Source organism: Monodelphis domestica, chromosome 1 (genome assembly GCF_027887165.1).
Source record: "Monodelphis domestica isolate mMonDom1 chromosome 1, mMonDom1.pri, whole genome shotgun sequence".
In the NCBI taxonomy this organism is placed as follows: Eukaryota; Metazoa; Chordata; class Mammalia; order Didelphimorphia; family Didelphidae; genus Monodelphis; species Monodelphis domestica.
The window spans coordinates 271,874,525-271,894,607 of record NC_077227.1 but is presented as its reverse complement, the minus strand read 5'-3'; the positions used below and the strand labels follow the sequence as shown (position 1 = coordinate 271,894,607).

Sequence of the window (20,083 nt, the reverse complement as noted above, 5' to 3'; positions counted from 1 at the left end):
ATTCCCTGGCAGCTGATGAGATCATCAAGTAAAATAGTGTAGAGAGAAAAAAAAAGAATGTCCAGGAAAGATTCCTACAGGGCAGAAAAAATTAGTGGGTATGACTTAGAAATAGTGTGGCAAAAGAGGGCTGAGAAGGAGTGGCAATCTACTTAGGAGAAGTAGGAGAGAATAGTGTCCCAACAGCTTAGAGAGAAAAGAGCATCAAGGAGAAGGTGAACAACCTTCAGTGCCAAAGACTACAATGAGATCAAAAAGGATGAAGATTAAGAAAGGTCAATATTGACACATGTAAAATTGTGCATCAGCTAGAAAGAGGTTTGGGGGAAAGGGGAGGAAAAGAACATGATTTTTGTAATCCTGGGAAAATACTATCAATTAATCAATTAAATAAAATTGAAGAAAAAAGAAAAGGTCCATAGATCTGGCAATAAGATTATTAGTAACTTGGGAGAGTTACAGTTTTAGTTGAATGATAAGATGAGAAGGCATAGTTTAGAGAGTTAAAAACAGAAGGAGAGAAAAGGAAATAGAGACATGTATTGAAGATGACCTTCTCAAGGAGTTTAACCACAAAAGGGATATAGGATGATAACTAGAAGGAATGAGTGGATGAAGTGAGGTTCTTTTGAGACTAGAGAAAACATGAACATGTTTATAGCTAATAAAGAAGCAGACAAGGGAAGATTTAAGAAAAGTGAGAGGAGGTGATAAAGGAGGCAGTTTGCTGGAAAAGATAGGATAGAATGGGATGCCTTATGCATGTAGAGGAGTTGCCCTTGGCAAGAAAAAGGGCCACCTCTTCATGTGAGTCGGTGAAGAGGTCTTGTTTTACTATTTATCTTTATTTCCATGTCCCAGGCAATATATATGATCATTTTTAATGACATACATTCTCATCCTATGCCAAGCTTATGCAATTCATTCATAGTCAGTAGAATTTTGCACCCATTTTCTTTCCAAATTCCCAAATCTAAACATTTTTTCGTCTCTACATTTTATATAAAACTGAGCACATAAATATAGTAGAAGCAAAATGTGTCCTGAATATACTCTTGATACATATCCAAAGCCACTCTTTCACAAACAGCAGGTTGGGAAGCATCTGTGCTAAACTGATTTTAGTTTGAACTAGCATTTCCTTGTCAGAACATTCTGTCTATAAAAGAATTCTGAAGACTTAAGATTCTTTTAGTGATGGATATTTGAGTCAATAGTTGTGTTCTCACATCACTCTTGAAAAAGATATTTATTGCCTTCACAGCTACTTTGTTACCATTTAACACTATAACATATGTGGTGGAGCAATATCCTAGGTCCCTACCCAAATGTAGGCAGGGCTAGTTTGATTTTCTTTAAAGGTATTGAAACTGCCAATGAAACTTAATTGGATTCAGTAATGGAGAGTAGGCGACCAAGGCTTGGGCCATTGATGCTATTTCTTAGTCTTAGACTTACATACTGTAAGGGCAGGTGGCAAAGGAAAAGGTGGAACTTTGAAAGAAGTGCTTGACAGTCAGAGACCATTGGTAACTGAGGATTATGGGAGAAGAAGGTTAACCTTGGAGAGCTCCGAAAGGAACTCAGGGCTTTTGGTGTGGAGATCTAACGGTGGGAAGAAGTGACTCTTCTTACCAGAGATTTGCCAAGAACCTGACCAAAGATTTCCAAGTGTCCAACTCCAGGATTTCTCCTGAAGAGTATTTCACCATCATAGTACTTTGGACAACATCTAAATAGAGAGTCAAATCTCTTCGGAACTATGAGGGTCTAGCACTCTGGGCCAGAGAGGGCCAGACTTTCTCTTAGCCTATTGCACCTGCCATGTTTATTCCTTGGCCCTATAATTACTAAATTAGGAGTGAGAGTTAGAGGGAAGGGGAGGTGAAATTCTTTACAGCTACCAGAACCAAGGACCTCCTGGGATTAGAAATCAGGGACCCCAATTTCCTCAACCTAGCTCCCCGTCTTTCCTTATATTCATTGTCCATTAAATCATTTTACTAGCAATCAGATATTTTCAAGTGGCTTATTCAAGGAGCTAAAGGAAAGCAACTCGTTGAGGCTATAGATCAGCCATAACCAAGTGCAGATCAAGACTTCCCCTCTGCTGAGTTAGAACACTCAGGGTAGGATTATCCTTCTGGTCTTTTGTGCAAGGGAATTTGGGGGTACATCACCTTACATCACCTGATAAGGGAGACTTTCCTTCATCTTTCCATTACCCTCTTATAACAGGGGAACCCCAATTTCCTGAGTAGCACCCCTTGATAGCACAAATCAGGAAGAGTGAAAGAGTAGGAGTCACTTCATCTAGGCTCCTACTATTCAACACCTCACCTCCTCCTCACCAAGCTCCTTTAGACCATCAGATACCATTCTCTAAGAAGTATCAGTGTTTGTTTCATAAATAATCATTACAGTACAAAAAATCTAAGGCATGAGCAATCATTAATTTAACCTTCCTACAAGCTTCTGGCCACCATGGATATACAGAAACAGTGAAGGAACAAGTGACTTAGCACTGTTTTTGTTGTTGTTAAGTCATTTTTCAGTCAAATCTGACTCTTCATGACATTATTTAGGGTTTTTTTAGTAAAGACACTGGAATGGTTTGTCATTTCCTTCTCCAGTTCATTTTACAGATGAAGAAACGAAGGCAAATAAGATTAAGCCATTTGCTCAAGTTCACACAGTTAGTAAGAGTTTTGAAGCCTGATTTTAACTCAGAATACAGAATACAGATCTGACAAATCTATTGATGCCCCCACCTAAGGGTCCCCAAATCAATACTGTGTAAATAAATATTTTTTCCTATATGATGACAATAAATATCCTTCCCCTGCTATTGCTAAGCAAATCTTATAAAATTTAGTTAATTTTAACCTTTATCCAAAATATACTAAACTACTATTTCTAAGTTGAAGCAACCTCATATGGTTGGAAAACCCTATTTCCTACCTTGACTAATTGTATATAGAAAGGGAACAAATTTTACTCCATATTCAGGAAAAAATTCCTCAAACAAAACATCAATACACACTTACCATAATGACTCATTTATAATTTAGCAATCATTGGTTACTCATAATTTCTACAAAAAGAGAAAGTAAAATACTATAAATAATATAGGGTTTGGAGCCAGGAAAGACCTGGATTCAAGTCTTGACTTTGATATACACTGAATATATCACTATGGGCAAATTACCTGACATTTCAGTGCCCTAGATAACTATATCCTATTGTAGATAAGTAACCAACCTGCACTGGTAGAAGGATTAACATTAATCAGCCATCAAGATAACAATAATTATTTATTAAAAACTTATTGGGGGACAGGGGAAATGTAAGTGGTTCAGTTGATAGAGAGCCAGGCCTGAAGACAAGAATGTCCTGGGTTCAAATAAAACTTGATATACTTCCTAGCTGTGTGACCCTGGGCTAGTCACTTAACACCAATCACCTAGCCCTTACTGTTTTTCTGCCTTAGAATCAATACTTAATATCAATTCTAAGACAGAAGGTAAAGGATTTTTTTTAAGTTTGCTATGTGTCAGGCACCTTTTAGTCCTGGCAATTCAAAGAAAGGCAAAAAACGGTCTCTATCCTCAAGGAACTTACAGTCTAATTCAAGAGACAACATGCAAATAATTGTGTACAAGCAACATGTATAAAGAACAAATTGGAGATTGTAGAAGGAGAGATTTTTATATTGGACCTGAAGAAAACCAAGAGGTAAGAATGAAGAAGGATAGAATTTCAAGAATTCAAAACAGCCAATGAAATGCATGAAGCCTGGAGCTGGAATGGCGTGTGTGAGGAGCAGCAAAGAGTCCAGTATCACTGAATCATAGGGGAAGGGAGTAAGGTAGGTATAAGAAGACTAGAAAGAATATAAAAAGCTTTGTTGTTGTTCAGTCATTTTTCAGTTGTGTCTAATTCTTTGTGGCTCCATTCAGAGTTTTCTTGGCAATGATACTGGAGTGGTGTGCTATTTCCTTCTCCAGCTTATTTTACAGATAATAAAACTGAGGCAAATGGGTTAAGTGTCTTGCCCCAAATCACAAAGCGTCAGAGGGTAGATTTGAACTCGCAAAGATGAGTCTCCTTGACTCCAGGCTTAACAATCTATCCATTGTGCCAACTAGCTGCCCTAGGGAATCAGTGGAGTTTAACAAAGCTGAGATGGTCATACATGCTTCAGGAATTGAAGTTTGATACCTAAGTAAATGATGTCTGGGAGTGGAGAAAGACTTGAAGCAGGAAAAACAATCAGTAGATTTTTTTTGTAGTAGTCTAGGGGTGAGGAGATGAGGTCAGTACTAAAGCGGTAGCCATGTCAGAAAAGAATAAAGGACATATAAATAGATGCTATTAATATAGAATCAATAGGTCACATGAACAGATTATATATTGGAAGGGGAAGGCAGTGAGATAGATTGAAGAGTCCAGGATGGCAACTAGGTCACAAAATTGGATAACTCGGAGATTGGTGATGCCCTTTGAAGTAATTGTAAAGTTGGGAAAAGGGGAAGGTTTGAAGGGAAAGATGAAAACCTTGATTTTGGACATGGTAAGTTTAAAAAGTCTACAGTACATCCTGTTTTTGACACCCAATAGTCAATAGGAAATATAAGACTATAGAGAGGTTTGGGGTGGATAAATAGATTTGAAAATTATCTGAAAAGAGATTATAATGGAGGGCAGATGAGTTTATCAAGTGAAATAGTATAAAAGGAAACAAGTTTAAGACAGATCCTTGGGAGACATCCACAGTTAGCATATGTGACCTAGATAAAGATACAGCAAAAGAGACTGAGGTGTGGTCAGATAGGTAAGAGGAAAACCAGGAGAAACTAGAGTCCCCAAAACCTAGAAAAATGAAATTATTAAGGAAAAGAAACAGGCAGTATCAAAGACTGTAGAGAAGTTAAGAGAGATAAGGGTTTGGAAAAGGTCATTTGGCCATGATAGGTAACTTTGGAAAGAGTAGTTTTGGTTTAATGATAAAACCAGAAGCCAGACTGCAGAGAGTTAAGAAAGTGAAAGGAAGGGAAGCATAAACATCTATGGTCTACTGCCTTCCCCAAAAGTTTAGCCTCAAAAAAAAATGGAGGGGCTATCAGATAATATGTAACAGAAATGGACAGATCAAGTAAGATTTTTTTTTAGGAAAAGAAGTCATTGGCATGTTTATAGGGAGTAGAGAAGTAGTCAACAGATAGAGAGATTTAAGATAATTGAGAGATAATAGTTAAAAGAGAATAATTGAGAGGGGAAGCAATCTGTTGTAGAAGACAGTTTGTAATGATATTACTAGCTGGGGTAGAGAGGTTTGCTTTGGCAAAGAGAAGAATCATTTCTTGACCTAAAGTGGAGTAAAAAAGAAGATAAAAGCAGTAGTCATCTAAGTGATATGAGATGAGAAGGTGGAAGAATGAGCTCTCAGCAAATGACCTCAATTTTTCCATTGAAATATGCAACAAGGTTCCAAGTTAAAGGGGTGGCAAAAAGAGAACCATGAGAGGATTGAAGCCATATGAAAAGGTCTGGAAGAAGCTCTCTGGTGAATTGGATAATGAATCAATTAGGGAGTTGTAAAGGATTTCCTTGCCATTGTGTGGGTCCAGTTCAGATTGCAATCTGAACTGTAGTGGACCCAGTCAGAACAGTTTCATGATTTTCTCCAACTTCATTCTGTAGTATGTTAGTAAAAGCAAAGATAGCATGATGTGGGAATCATCCAAGGTTGAGGCTTATAGGGTAAATGCATCAATAGTTTTGACAATTTCAAAGTTTTTACTCCATATCTTGTTGCATCACTTTCATTTCTCTTCCTCACTTTTCCTCTGCTTCCAGAATCTCTTTCCAATCCATATTTTTCTTTTGGACTTTGCATGTGTTTCCTTTGCTTTCCCTGTCCTCTTCTATGCCCTTACCTTAATCTCTGTTTCCATATAAAGTCTTTAGAGTTAAGTGGAATTTTTTTGTCTGCTGATTTTTCCTATCTAATTATAGGTAGGCTCTGTTTTCTGGGAAGTTGGGGTACCCTCTTAAACTTCAGTCCTTCCTTGATGCTATTTTTACCTTATTTCCTGGGGTTTTGCCAGTTTCAGTTTTGGGAGGCTTATGTGATGGTCTGAGGGCTAAGAACTCTGAAAGCCCACTCCCCCTGCTGATTCAATTGACCCTTGAGATCCTGATGGTTTAAGGATTTGCCTCAGGCTTTTGATCTCACTTTTGATCTGAACTTGATCAGGTCAAGGGCTGACCAAATTCTAGCCCCAGGATTAGGCTCAAGTTTTTGGTCTCACTGTGTACTGGATCCAATCAGGCACACCCTTGATTGCTCTGTCCTGGAACCCTGCCCTTAGTTTTGTGCAACAAAATGGGGGGGGGGGGAAGGGGAGAAACTTGTAAACTGTGTCCTCACCACAAAGTATGAACTATATCCTCTCCAAGCCCAGACTAGGATTCCTGGCTTTGCTCTTGACTCACAAGGATCAACCCACTTCAGCCCAGACAGCTCTGGGTTATGACTCGGGACTTCTCCACAGGTTTGAAATTTCAAAAGGTTTGGGTTGACTTGTACCACTATTTACCCAGGCAGGATCTTAGGGTCTGAATGTTGGCTTGAACTTAGGTTCTGAACCTGTGACAGCAGCCGTGTGGGGGGGGGGGAGGGGCTGGGGTTTGCTCTTGTTTTGCTCTTCTCTCCTTGATACAGTCTCTTTCTGGCTCTGCTCTCCTCTTATCTTGTTGGTTCTTTCACTCCTGTATTTGTTTTGTGGCCCTGTTTTAATCTTAGTTGGAGAGAATTCTCATGATGGCACAGAACAGTTCTGGTTCACTCCACCATCTTGGCTCTGCCTCTTAAACTCATATTTTGTTTAAAAATATATAAGCAAATATATATTCTAAGCAAAATAATATTACAAACTTTAAAGCAGTGATTCTCAAAGTGTGGTATGGGAATATTATGATCTCTCTCCCAATACACATATATACTTAAAATTGTTTTTACAGATTGAGAAAGATTACTGGCTATATCTCCCCTTCAACATATTAGGGGTACACTTAAATTGTTAGGAATGTTTTTTGATAAAGCTATCAGTTCAAATCTCCATTCTGGGGATTGTTCTCAAGGTTAACTGCCAGTGATTATCAATCCAATTTTATTTAACCAACAAAAATCAATATAGTTAGAACAAAAGTTATAAAACATTTCCCCACAGTACCTAGGGCATATCTATCCTTTACCACCTCAAGCCCTGAGTTCAGTTGATTTAAACTTAAAGCAGTTTGCCCTAACAAGTTTACTTCCAAATTTGACATAATCAGTGACCAAATTACTATAACTTTCTCTTGCCTGCCTTCAATCTATACTGAGTCAAACAGGTTGCTTGGAGTTTAACTTATCAAAATATACTATGAACTTTCATTCCCAGGCCTCTGACAGCTGCCCATTCTAACACAGTAAGGAATTTTAGAAAGGAAAGAGTTATAACCTCCAGAGCATGGTCTCTGTTCAGGCATTAAAGTGGAAAAATCTAGGGAATTGGGAGTACAGTGAAGCATGGGTAGGACCTTTGCGAAATATTGGGTCCTCATTAATCAGAACAAGGGGACTCCTCAGCATAAAAGTTCCAGAAACAAAACGATAAACCACCGGAACATCCATTCATCCATCTATTCATGCCTTCCACTTGTATATCAATTGTTTGCCCAAGAGAGTGTGTTGCCAGTTGGCCTGGGCAGCCTCTAACACTCAAGTACTCATGTATAGTAGTGACAGTTATATATGAGTTGAGTATAGGAAAAATTGTGAAAAGAAACTATGATTTTTGTGAAAGTTTATGCTTTGAGTGGATGACTAAACTATATTCATTGAACAAAATTCTACAGTGGGCAGGCAGCAAGATGACCTGACCACACACACACACACACACACACACACACACACACACACACACACACACGCACGCACACAATACCTGAGATTCCATTTAAGGATCTAATCCACATATAATCCCTTCCCCTCTAAATAGGAAAGATATATCTTAAAAAGGCAGATCTTTTCCTAGAGGGTCATGAAGAACATAACCCAGAAATTGAAGATAAATCCCTAATCCTAAATGATATAAGAATGGAGGTCATAGAAAATAAAGTTTTTTTCAGAAACAGGTAGATATCCTCAGTGGCAGCAAGTGTTTTTGCCCCAAGAAAATAATGCCTCTTAATAAACATTAGAATAGCATGATGGCCCTGGGATATGAGTAGTTCCACAATATAGTCCAGAGTCTCCCCCAAGGGGCAGAATGGAATTACAACTGGTTTCCGTAGGGTATACTGTTTATCTTACCAGACCAAATGTACCAGCAGATGTTGTTTCAGAGATGTGGCAATAGATGAAAATTTATAGATGACTACAACCAGAGTATTTAATCTATCAAGAGCATTCTATTGTTAGATTCTCATGACAGAGGTGAAGGTTTTTACAGAAAGTCAAATGAAAGTACTGAATTCCATCTCAGACAAGTACTGCTTCAGACACAAAGGTCCTGCCAGTCTGAATAAAGCACACTCATAAAAGGGGTTCTTTTACTTGTTGCTGATAAATTTGATCTAGTAGGTAAGATCTACAGTGTATTTAAAAGTTTACAGTCTACTTCTAGTTCTGTATCCCAAAAAGATGAAATAAAGGAGAAAAAGGACCTTTTTTTGCAGAAAATATTTATTTAGTTGAAAAGAGTTGGAAATTTAGGGGATGCCCACCCATTGGAGAATGACTGAACAAATTATGGCATATAACTGTAATAGAATACTGTAAGAATACTGAAAAAAAGTACTGTAAAGAATGATAAACAGAATGGTTTAAGACAATTCTAGAAAGACTTATATGAACTGATGCAAAGTGAAGTGAGCAGACCTAGGAAAATACTATACCCAGTAAGCAATATATATATTACTTACATATATAATATATATATATAAGAATGATCAACTGTGAAAGACTAAACTACTCTGATCAAGACAATGATATAAGGCAATTCCAAAGGATCCATGATTAAGAATGTTGTCCACCTCTAGAGACAGAAATGACAAACTCTGCAAGAAGATTGAGGCATACTTTTTTTTAATTCTTTATTTTCTTGCTGCATGTGCTTTCTCTTGCAACATGGCTAATATGGAAATATGTTTTACATGACCTTGCTTGACTTACCAAGGAGTCAGTAAGAAGGAGAGAGGGAGAGATTTTGAACTCAAATTTTTTTTCTCCTTTTTTTTAAAATAATATTTTATTTGATCATTTCCAAGCATTATTTATTAAAGACATAGATCATTTTCTTTCCCCCCCATCCCCCATAGCCGATGCATGATTCCACTGGGTGTCACATGTGTTCTTGATTCGAATCCATTTCTATGTTGTCAATATTTGCATTAGAGTTTCCTTTAGAGTCTCTCCTCTGTCATGTCCCCTCAACCGCTGTAGTCAGGCAGTTGCTTTTCCTCGGTGTTTACACTCCCATAGTTTATCCTGTGCTTATGCATAGTGTTTTTTTCTCCTAGATCCCTGCAGATTGTTCCTGGCCATTACACCACCACCAATGGAGAAGTCCATTACATTCGATTATACCACAGTGTATTAGTCTCTGTGTACAATGTTCTCCTGGTTCTGCTCCTCTAGCTCTGCATAACTTCCTGGAGGTTGTTCCAATCTCCATGGAATTCCTCCACTTTATTATTCCTTTGAGCACAATAGTATTCCATCACCAACATATAACACAATTTGCTCAGCCATTCCCCAATTGATTGGCATCCCCTCGCTTTCCAGTTTTTGGCCACCACAAAGAGTGCAGCTATGAATATTCCTGTACATGTCTTTTTCTCAATTATCTCTTTGGGGTACAGACCCAGCAGTGCTATGGCTGGATCAAAGGGTAGACATTCTTTTATCGCCCTTTGTGCATAGTTCCAAATTGCCCTCCAGAATGGCTGGATCAGTTCACAACTCCACCAGCAATGAATTAATGTCCCTACTTTGCCACATCCCCTCCAGCATTCATTACTTTCCATAGCTGTCATGTTAGCCAGTCTGCTTGGTGTGAGGTGATACCTCAGAGTTGTTTTGATTTGCATCTCTCTAATTATAAGAGATTTAGAACACTTCTTCATGTGTTTATTAATAGTTTTGATTTCTTTATCTGAAAACTGCCTATCCATGTCCCTTGCCCATTTATCAATTGGAGAATGGCTTGGTTTTTTGTACAATTGATTTAGTTCTTTATAAATTTGAGTAATTAAACCTTTGTCAGAGGTTTCTATGAAGATTTTTTCCCAATTTGTAGTTTCCCTTCTGATTTTAGTTACATTGGTTTTGTTGGTACAAAAGCTTTTTAATTTGATGTAGTCAAAATTATTTATTTTACATTTTGTGATTTTTTCTATGTCTTGCTTGGTTTTAAAGCCTTTCCCCTCCTAAAGGTCTGACATGTATACTATTCTGTGTTTACCCAATTTACTTATGGTTTCCTTCTTTATGTTTAAGTCACTCACCCATTTTGAATTTATCTTGGTGTAGGGTGTGAGGTGTTGATCTATTCCTAGTCTCTCCCACACTGTCTTCCAATTTTCCCAGCAGTTTTTATAGAATCGTGGATTTTTGTCCCAAAAGCTGGGATCTTTGGGTTTATTGTATACTGTCTTCCTGAGGTCCCTTTCCCCCAGTCTATTTCACTGATCTTCCTTTCTGTTTCTTAGCCAGTACCAAATTGTTTTGATGACTGCTGCTTTGTAATATAGTTTGAGATCTGGGACTGCAAGGCCCCCTTCATATGTGTTTTTTTTTTTCATTATTTCCCTGGATATCCTTGATCTTTTGTTATTCCAAATGAATTTTGTTATGGTTTTTTCTAAATCAGTAAAAAAATATTTTGGGAGTTCAATGGGTATGGCACTAAATAGATAAGTAAGTTTGGGTAGGATGGTCATTTTTATTATATTGGCTCGTCCTATCCTTGAGCAGTTAATGTTTTTCCAATTGTTCAAGTCTAGTTTTAGTTGTGTGGTGAGTGTTTTGTAGTTGTGTTCATATAGTTCCTGTGTTTGTCTCGGGAGATAGATTCCTAGGTATTTTATTTTGTCTGAGGTGATTTTGAATGGGATTTCTCTTTCTAGTTTTTGCTGCCGAGCTGTGTTGGAGATATATAGAAAAGCTGATGACTTATGTGGGTTTATTTTGTATCCTGCAACTTTGCTAAAGTTGTTGATTATTTCAATTAGCTTTTTGGTTGAATCTCTAGGATTCTTTAAGTAGACCATCATATCATCTGCAAAGAGTGGTAACTTGGTCTCCTCCTTGCCTATTTTGATGCCTTCAATTTCTTTTTCTTCTCTAATTGCTACTGCTACTGTTTCTAGTACAATGTCAAATAGTAGAGGTGATAATGGGCATCCTTGTTTCACTCCTGATCTTATTGGGAATGCATCTAGTTTATCCCCATTGCAGATGATATTAGCTGATGGTTTTAGATATATACCATTTATTATTTTTAGGAATGACCCTTCTATTCCTATGCTTTCTAGTGTTTTTAAAAGGAATGGGTGTGGTATTTAATCAAAGGCTTTTTCTGCATCTAATGAAATAATCATGTGATTTTTGTTGGTTTGTTTGTTGATGTGGTCAATTATGTGTATGGTTTTCCTAATATTGAACCAGCCCTGCATCCCTGGTATAAATCCTACTTTATCATGGTGGATGACCCTTCTGATCACTTACTGGAGTTTTTTTGCTAGTATCCTATTTAAGATTTTTGCATCTATATTCATTAGAGAGATTGGTCTACAATTTTCTTTCTCTGTTTTTGACCTGCCTGGTTTTGGAATCAGTACCATGTTTGTGTCATAAAAGGAGTTTGGTAGAACTCCCTCTTTGCTTATTATGTCAAATAATTTGTATAGTATTGGGATTAACTGTTCTCTGAATGTTTGATAGAATTCACTGGTGAATCCATCAGGCCCTGGGGATTTTTTCTTAGGAAGTTCTTTGATAGCTTGTTGGATTTAATTTTCTGATATGGGATTATTTAAGAATTCTATTTCCTCTTCTGTTAGTCTAGGCAGTTTGTATTTTTGTATTTATTCATCCATATCACCTAAATTGGTGTATTTATTGCCATATAATTGGGCAAAGTAATTTCTAATGATTGCCTTAATTTCCTCTTCATTGGAGGTGCTGTCCCCCTTTTCATCTTTGATGCTATTAATTTGCTTTTCTTCCTTCCTTTTTTAAATTAGATTGACCAGTACTTTGTCTATTTTGTTTGTTTTTTCAAAGTACCAGCTTCTTGTCATTTATTAAATCAATAGTTCTATCACTTTCGATTTTATTAATTTCTCCCTTAATTTTTAGGATTTCTAGTTTGGTTTTCTGCTGGGGGGTTTTAATTTGATTGCTTTCGAGTTTTTTCATTTGCATTTCCAATTGATTGATCTCTGCTCTCCCTAGTTTGTTGATATATGCACTCAGGGATATGAATTTACCTCTGATTACTGCTTTGGCTCCATCCCAAAAGGTTTGAAAGGATGTCTCGCCATTGTCATTTTCATTGATAAAATTATTAGTTGTTTCTATGATTTCTTCTCTAACTAAACGATTTTGGAGTATCATATTGTTTAATTTCCAATTAGTTTTTGATTTGGTTTTCCATGTACCTTTACTGATCATTATTTTTATTGCCTTGTGATCTGAGAAGGCTGCATTTATTATTTCTGCTTTTCTGCATTTGTGTGCTATGATTCTGTGACCTAATGTATGGTCAATCTTTGTGAATTTGCCATGTGGTGCTGAGAAGAAGGTGTATTCCTTTTTATCTCTATTTATTTTTCTCCATATGTCTATTAATTCTAATTTTTCTAAGATTTCATTCACTTCTTTCACCTTTCTTATTTATTTTTTGGTTTGATTTATCTAAATTTGATAATGGTTGGTTTAAGTCTCCCACTAATATGGTTTTACTCTCTATTTCTTCCTTCAATTCTCCTAGTTTCTCCATTAGAAATTTGGGTGCTATATTATTTGGTGCATACATGTTGATTAGTGATATTTCCTCATTATCTAAAGTCCCTTTTAACAAAATATAATGAACTTCCCTTTTGATCAGGTCTGTTTTTGCTTTGGCTTTATCAGATATCATGATTGCCACTCCTGCCTTCTTTCTGTCAGTTGAGGCCCAGAAGGTCTTACTCCATCCTTTAATTCTGACTTTGTGGGTGTCAACCCGCCTCATGTGTGTTTCTTGAAGACAACATATGGTAGGGTTTTGGATTCTAATCCATTCTTCTATTCATCTATGTTTTATGGGTGAGTTCATCCCATTCACGTTCAAGGTTATGACTGTCATTTGTGGACTCCCTGGCATTTTGATAACCTTCCCTAATTCTGACCTTTTTTCCTTCGGCTCTACCTTTTAGTCCAGTGATTTACTTTGAATCAGTCCCCCTTATCACCTCCCTTGATATGTTTCCCTTTTTAGTCCCTCCCTTTTTGTTCCCTCCCCCTCCCCCCTCTCTTTCCCTCCCCTTTTGTTTTCCCTCCCCTCCTTCCCCCCCTTGGTTTTCCCTTCTCCCTACCCTTGTTGGGTGAGATAGAATTCAAGATCCCAATGGATATTGATGTTTTTCCCTCTCAGAGTTGATTTCCCTGAGAGTAAGGTTTAAGTAAAAATTCTCTTCCTCTCCTGCTTATAGGAGTTTTCTTCCCCTCCCCTTCCCATGTGAATCTTTGTGTGAGAAAGATTATTATATTTGATTTTTCTTTTCCCCCTATTTACACATTACATTTTCCCCACCTGTTAGTATACATAGATTGATATAAATGTAGTCCTTATAGAAGAGAGTTTGAGTAAAAGACGAAGATAACATTTTTCTCCTTTTCCCTTTCCTTCATATTTACCTTTTCAGGTATTCCATGCTCTTTGTTTTTTGATATCGAACTTTCCACAGAGCTCTGGTCTTTTCGTTGCAAAAACTTGGAAATCTTCTATTTTGTTGAATGCCCATACTTTCCCTTGGAAGTATATAGTTAGTTTTGCTGGATAGCTGATTCTTGGTTGAAGGCCCAGCTCTCTTGCCTTTCTGAAGATCATGTTCCATGCCTTACGATCATTCAGAGTGGAACTTGCAAGGTCTTGTGTGACCCTGATTGGCATTCCTTTATATCTAAATTGTCTTTTTCTGGCTTCTTGCAGGATTTTTTCTTTTGTTTGGGAGTTTTGGAATTTGGCAATTACATTCCTGGGAGTTGTATTTTGGGGGTTTAGTGTAGAGGGTGTTCTGTGAGCTCTGTCAGTGGCTGTATTGCCCCCTTGTTCTAGAATCTCTGGGCAATTTTCTTTGATTATCTCTTGTATTACGATATCGAGTTTGGTGTTTATTTCTGGCTTTTCTGGAAGTCCAATTATTCTTAAATGATCTCTTCTCCCTCTATTTTCCAAATCTGTCATTTTGTCAGTGAGATATTTTATGTTCTCTTCTAATTTCTTGGTCTTTTGGCTTTGCTTTATTAGTTCTTGCTTTAAAGCCTGGTTTTCCTTTTCACTTTGGTCAAACTGGTTTTGTAGATGTGTAAATTTCTTTTGCATTATTTCCCACTTTTCTTCCCAGAAGGCTTCCATCTTTTTGATCATTTCAGATTCAAATTCTTCATGGGTTTGTGGAGAGTTTCCATTTCCTTTGGAAGGTTTCGGAGCATTTGCTTGTGTTTCCTCTTCTATTTCCTCTGTGTCTTGTATTTTTGCTCCATAAAATGTGTCCAAAGTCACCCCCTTCTTGTTGGGTTTTTTTTTTTTTGAATTTTGGGACTTTTGTGCTTCTGTGGAGTTTGCCATCTCTATCTGAGTGGGGGGGGGGGGAATTAGCTTTTCTTATCTTTGTCTGGTGTTCAGAGGTTTTAGCCCAGGGCAGATTGTCCATTCTATGCAGTTGTTGTTCTGTATTCCCGGGAAGCCAGGAGTTGCTGGTGTGTCCCTGTTACTGCCCTCCTCTCCTCGGCACCCTCCTGATGCTTCTCTGTTGCCTTACTTCCACACTCTAAGCCTAGCTTGGGCCTTGTTCCTGTGCCTTAGCTGGCCAGCACTTGCACTCTGTGGGGGGAGGGGCCACGGCTTACAGGAACTCTGAGGTCTCCTAATGAGATTAGCTTTCCCTGGGTTGAATTTAGTATGCCTTGAGGCAGGGACTTTTTTTGTGAGATTCTGATGGAAGGATCCAGCCAGGGGGTTACAAGTTCCCCCCTCTCTCTCTGTTTCCCTGCTGTCTGGGTGCCCCCTCAACTTGGTCAGGTTGTTTTCAGGGTGTGGCCTTCAGAATATCTGGCCTTTTTTGTCAGCCCTGTGAGTTGCTGTTGTTTCAGAAGACCCTGCTCTCTGAGGGGGAGGGGCCGCGGCTTACCTGGGCTCAGGGCGAGGGCTCCTGATAAGAAGATTAGCTTTCCCTGGGTTGAACTGAGATTCGGATGGAAGGTTCCTTGCAGGAGGTTACAATATCCCCCCATTTCTCTGTTTCCCTGCTGTCTGGGTGCCCCCGCGACTGGGTCAGGTTGTTTTCAGGATATGGCCTTCAGAATAGCCGGCTCCCGAGGCCCTTTTGCCAGTCCTGAGGGTTGTTGTTGTTTCAGAAGCCCCTGCTCTTTGAGGGGGAGGGGCCACAGCTTCCCGGAGCTCTGAGGGCTCCTCCCAGGGGGTTACGAGCTCCCCCATCCCTCTCTTTTTCCTTGCTGTCTGGGTGCCTCCTCCACTGGGTAAGGAAGTGGCCTTCAGAATAGCAGCCGTGGGGCTCTGAGGTTGCCTCTGCTGCCTCGGACTCGGACTCAGAGCTCTGGTTTGGGGGGAATGGGTCCTAGGACCTTCCTTCTGCCTACCCCTTAGGTCCGAGTGGTCTCGGGTTCTGGCTTTTGGGGGGGCCGTACCTTTTGATCCAGGTCCAGGTCCAGGAGGAAGACTCCCGGGGTCTGTGCTATTGATTGTTTTGAATTTCGGTGTCCTAGGAGCATTCGGTTTGAGATCGGTAAGGGAGGGTTTCAGGAGATCTAAACTTTAGCTTTCTCTAAGCCGCCATCTTGACAGGAAGTCTAGAACTCAAATTTTTAAGAAACGAATGTTTAAACATTTGTACATGTGACAGCCATTGCAATATATTGAACTCCATAGAGATAGCATCGGGGCAAGTAAGAGCCAGATGGGCACTGACCTACTCTGTGTAGAGAAGAGGGAAAATAATAAAACATGGGTAAAGGTGATCCTAAGGAGCCAAAAGGGAAAATGTCTTCATATGCCTTCTTTGTGCAACCCTGCCCAGAGGAACAGAAGAAGAAGCATCCAGATGATTCTATGAACTCAGAATTTTCTAAAAAATGCTCAGAAAAGTGGAAGACAATATCAGCTAAAGAGAAAGGAAAATTTGAAGACATGGAAAAAGCTAAAAAGGTTTGTTATTAAAGAGAAGTGAAAACCTACATACCACCTAAATGAGAAACAAACAAACAAAAAAGGAAGTTTAGGGATCCCAATGAAATGAAGAGGCCTCCTTCGGCATTTTCTTATTCTGTTCTGAGTATTGTCCAAAAATCAAAGGGGAACATCCTGGTCTTTCTATTAGAGATGTGGCCAGAAATTTGGGAGAAATGTGGAATAATACTGATGCAAATGACAAGCAATCATCTGAAAAGAAGGCAACTAAGCTGAAGGAAAAGAATGAAAAGGATATTGCTGCATACTGGGCTAAAAAACCTGATGTGGGTAAAAAGGGAGGAGTTGCCAAAGCTGAGAAGAGCAAGAAAAAGAAGTAGGAGGAAGATGAGGAAGATGAAGAAGACAAGGAGGAGGAGGAAGAAGATAAGGAGGAGGAGGAGGAAGATGATGATGATGATAATGATGATAAATAAATTGATTCTGGAGCAGTTTTTTTTTCTTATCTATAAAGAATTTAATATCCCTGTACACGAATCACTCCTTTTAAAGAAAAAAAATGAAATTAAGGCTGTGTAAGATTTGTTTTTAAACTATATGGTGTCTTTTTTTGTATAGTTAACACACTACCAAATGTGTCTTTAGATAGTCCTGTTCTTTAGTGATATTTTCAATAGCCACTAACCTTGCCTGGTACAGTATGGGGGTTGTAAATTGGCATGTAAATTTAAAGCAGGTTCTTGTTGGTCCACAACACAAAGTAGTTATATATGGGGATATAGTTCATGTTCATCTTCAGTTGGCCTCAATGCAGCATATGAAATAATTATTATTCTGTTAACTGAATACCACTCTGTAATTACAAAAATAGTTGCAGCTATTTTGTTGACATTCTGAATGTTTCTAAGTAAATACAATTTTTTAATTTAAAAATATTTTACATGTAATTGGGAAAAACTTAATGAAATAAATAAAATTTGAATTTTTCAAAGCTTATTATCTGCAGGAGGACCTTCAGAGTTGGTTAATCTACCAAGTGTTCAAAATTCTGACTTTCCAACATCATTCTCATAGATTGTGGCTTCCTAGAACACAGGTAATGGTAAAGTGGAAACAATTAGAAATTAATATTATTTATTTTGACATTAATTGAGATGCTAGACCAATCTGAAAGTGCCTTTAGTGCTCTATTTTGATTTAATGAATCCATATTCTAATTCAAAGGGATCATACTCAGTTTTAATTTATTGATGTTTTAAAAATGATACATCATGTGATAATTACTTAGTTTGTTCTGAATTAGGATCATAGTATAGGACACATGAATCTGTCTAGTAGAGGTCTGATCAATGAGAAACAGATCAACCTGAAAGGCACCTAAAAACTGGAGACCTCTTTGTAAAAGATGACCCTTTATAGATGCATAGACTTTAGGTGATTTTGAGTATGCCAATCATGAATGAGGTAGAGACAGAACTATGCAGAGGTTATTAGTAAAGTGACTATAGCTAAGGATTCATCAATTATTCTAGCAATTTCCACCTATAATCTTCACTCCTCCAATATGAGGAAAGTTGTTAATCTGATGATCATATTCCTCATTGGGGATAGTGATGGGATGCTATATTCTCTGGAAATTGTTCTGGGAGATAAGCACACAATATAAGATTATAATTGTTTCAGCCTGTATCGGTCTCTCCCTGCTGAGTGTTATTGGATCTATATCTGGGGATGCATATGCTGAAGTAGCTGTTGTCTATGTTCAATATTTAGCCTTGTGACTTCACTGCCCTTTTTGCTGGAGTTACTTCTAAGAGCAAGACAAATACCTGAGATGTTTCATTGCACTAACATCCATCACCCCAATCCCAAATTCCATTAAATTATAAAAAGAAAATCTTTTCCCTTTAACACAAATATGGTCAAAGAAAGTTAATCCATTCATAAACCACACCCAGAAATTTATTTACCATTTTGAATGCTGAATCCATCATTTCTCTGTGAAGAAATGAGTTGGATGCCTCATCATCACTGGACCCTCTAGAGTCATGAATGGTCATTCTATACAGCAAAGTTCTTACGTCTTTCAAAAGTCATTTTTCTTTACAATGCTGTAATAATTGTGCACATTGTTGTCCTTGTTCTGTACTCTTTGCTCTTTATTATTAGTTCATACAAGTATTCCTTGTTTTTTTCTAAATCCCTCCCTTTTTCCTTTGTTACAATACAAAAAAATTATATTACATACATATTAGATAATTTGTTCTCTCATTCCTGATTTGATGGTCATATCTTTAGTTTCTGGATCCCTGCTACAAAAAAATAAATTGCTACAACTATTTGAAGGTATCACAAATACCTCCTTTCTTTGGTCTTTTTGAGGAATACATCTAGTAATAATATTGCTAAGTCAATGGATATGCACAATTTAGTGACATTGAAGATTTGGTTGTTTTTCAAAATAGCTAGACCAATTTAAAATTTCATCAAACATTTGTTTTTCTGTTTTGTCATATTTGTCATCTGATAGGAAGCAGGTGATATATCAAAGGTCTTCAAATGAACATTTCTCTTATTTTAAGTGCTTTGGAGTACTTTTTAAAATATATATATATATATATATATATATATATATATATATACATATATAGTTGTTCACATCTTTAATTTCTTTCCTTGGAAACTTTTTGTTCCTATCCTTTAACCATTTATTTCACGGGAAATTGATCTGTTCTTATTATATTTGAACCAGTTTCCTATATGATATTAGACCTTTAAAGATTTTTTCCTCAATTAACTGATTTCCTTCTAATTCTAATGGTACCAAATTTGTGTTTACAAAAAGATTTCACTTTTAAGACATCCAAATTGTTCATTTTATCTCCTGTGATCCTTTCTATTCCTTGTTTGTTCCAGAACTCTCCCTATCTGTAGCTGCGAATAGTACTTCCTCTGAGCCTGTACTTTGCTTATCCTATGAACTTTATTTTCTCAAATATGTACCATTTTAAAGCTTATCAAAGTAGATAGTATGACATGTTGGCCTAAACCAAATTTTTGCCAGACTTTTATAGTTTCCCCAGATTATTATGAAATAAGTCCTTCTTAGCTATTCCTTGCAATTCAGTGATTTAATAAAATTCTCAAGGACTCGTGATAAAAAATACTATCCCCCTCCAGAAAAGAATTAACAGAGGCAGAATGCAGAATAAAACATACTATATTTCACTTTTTTCACTTTTGTTTGTTAGAGATCTTGTTCATAAAAGGACTAATTTGAAACGATGTTTTAAACTATCACACATGCAAAATATATATCACATTGTTTGCCATCTTGGGGAGAGGAAAAGGGAAGGAGGGAGGGAGGGAAAGAGGGTGATAATTTGACTCCAACTTAAAGAAAATGAAGGCCAGAATTGTTTTTTTTTTCATGTAATTGAGAAAATAAAATATTAGGAAGTAGTAAAAAAATTAAAACTAAATAAAAATTTTAAATATATGCTTAATCCCAAAATTAAGGAATTTGTTTGAACATGGTACTACCTCATTCATTTGCTTTGGGATATTAGGTCCCTAATCTGTTTCACTGATTAACATATCTATACATCTATAATTAG

At 37.4% G+C, this 20,083-nt stretch overlaps 1 pseudogene; it reads left to right on the top strand.

Annotated features, from left to right (window-relative positions):
- The first annotated feature begins 16,114 nt into the window (after nucleotides 1-16,114).
- Nucleotides 16,115-16,942, top strand: LOC100022065 (high mobility group protein B1-like; annotated as a pseudogene).
- Nucleotides 16,943-20,083: the final 3,141 nt, after the last annotated feature.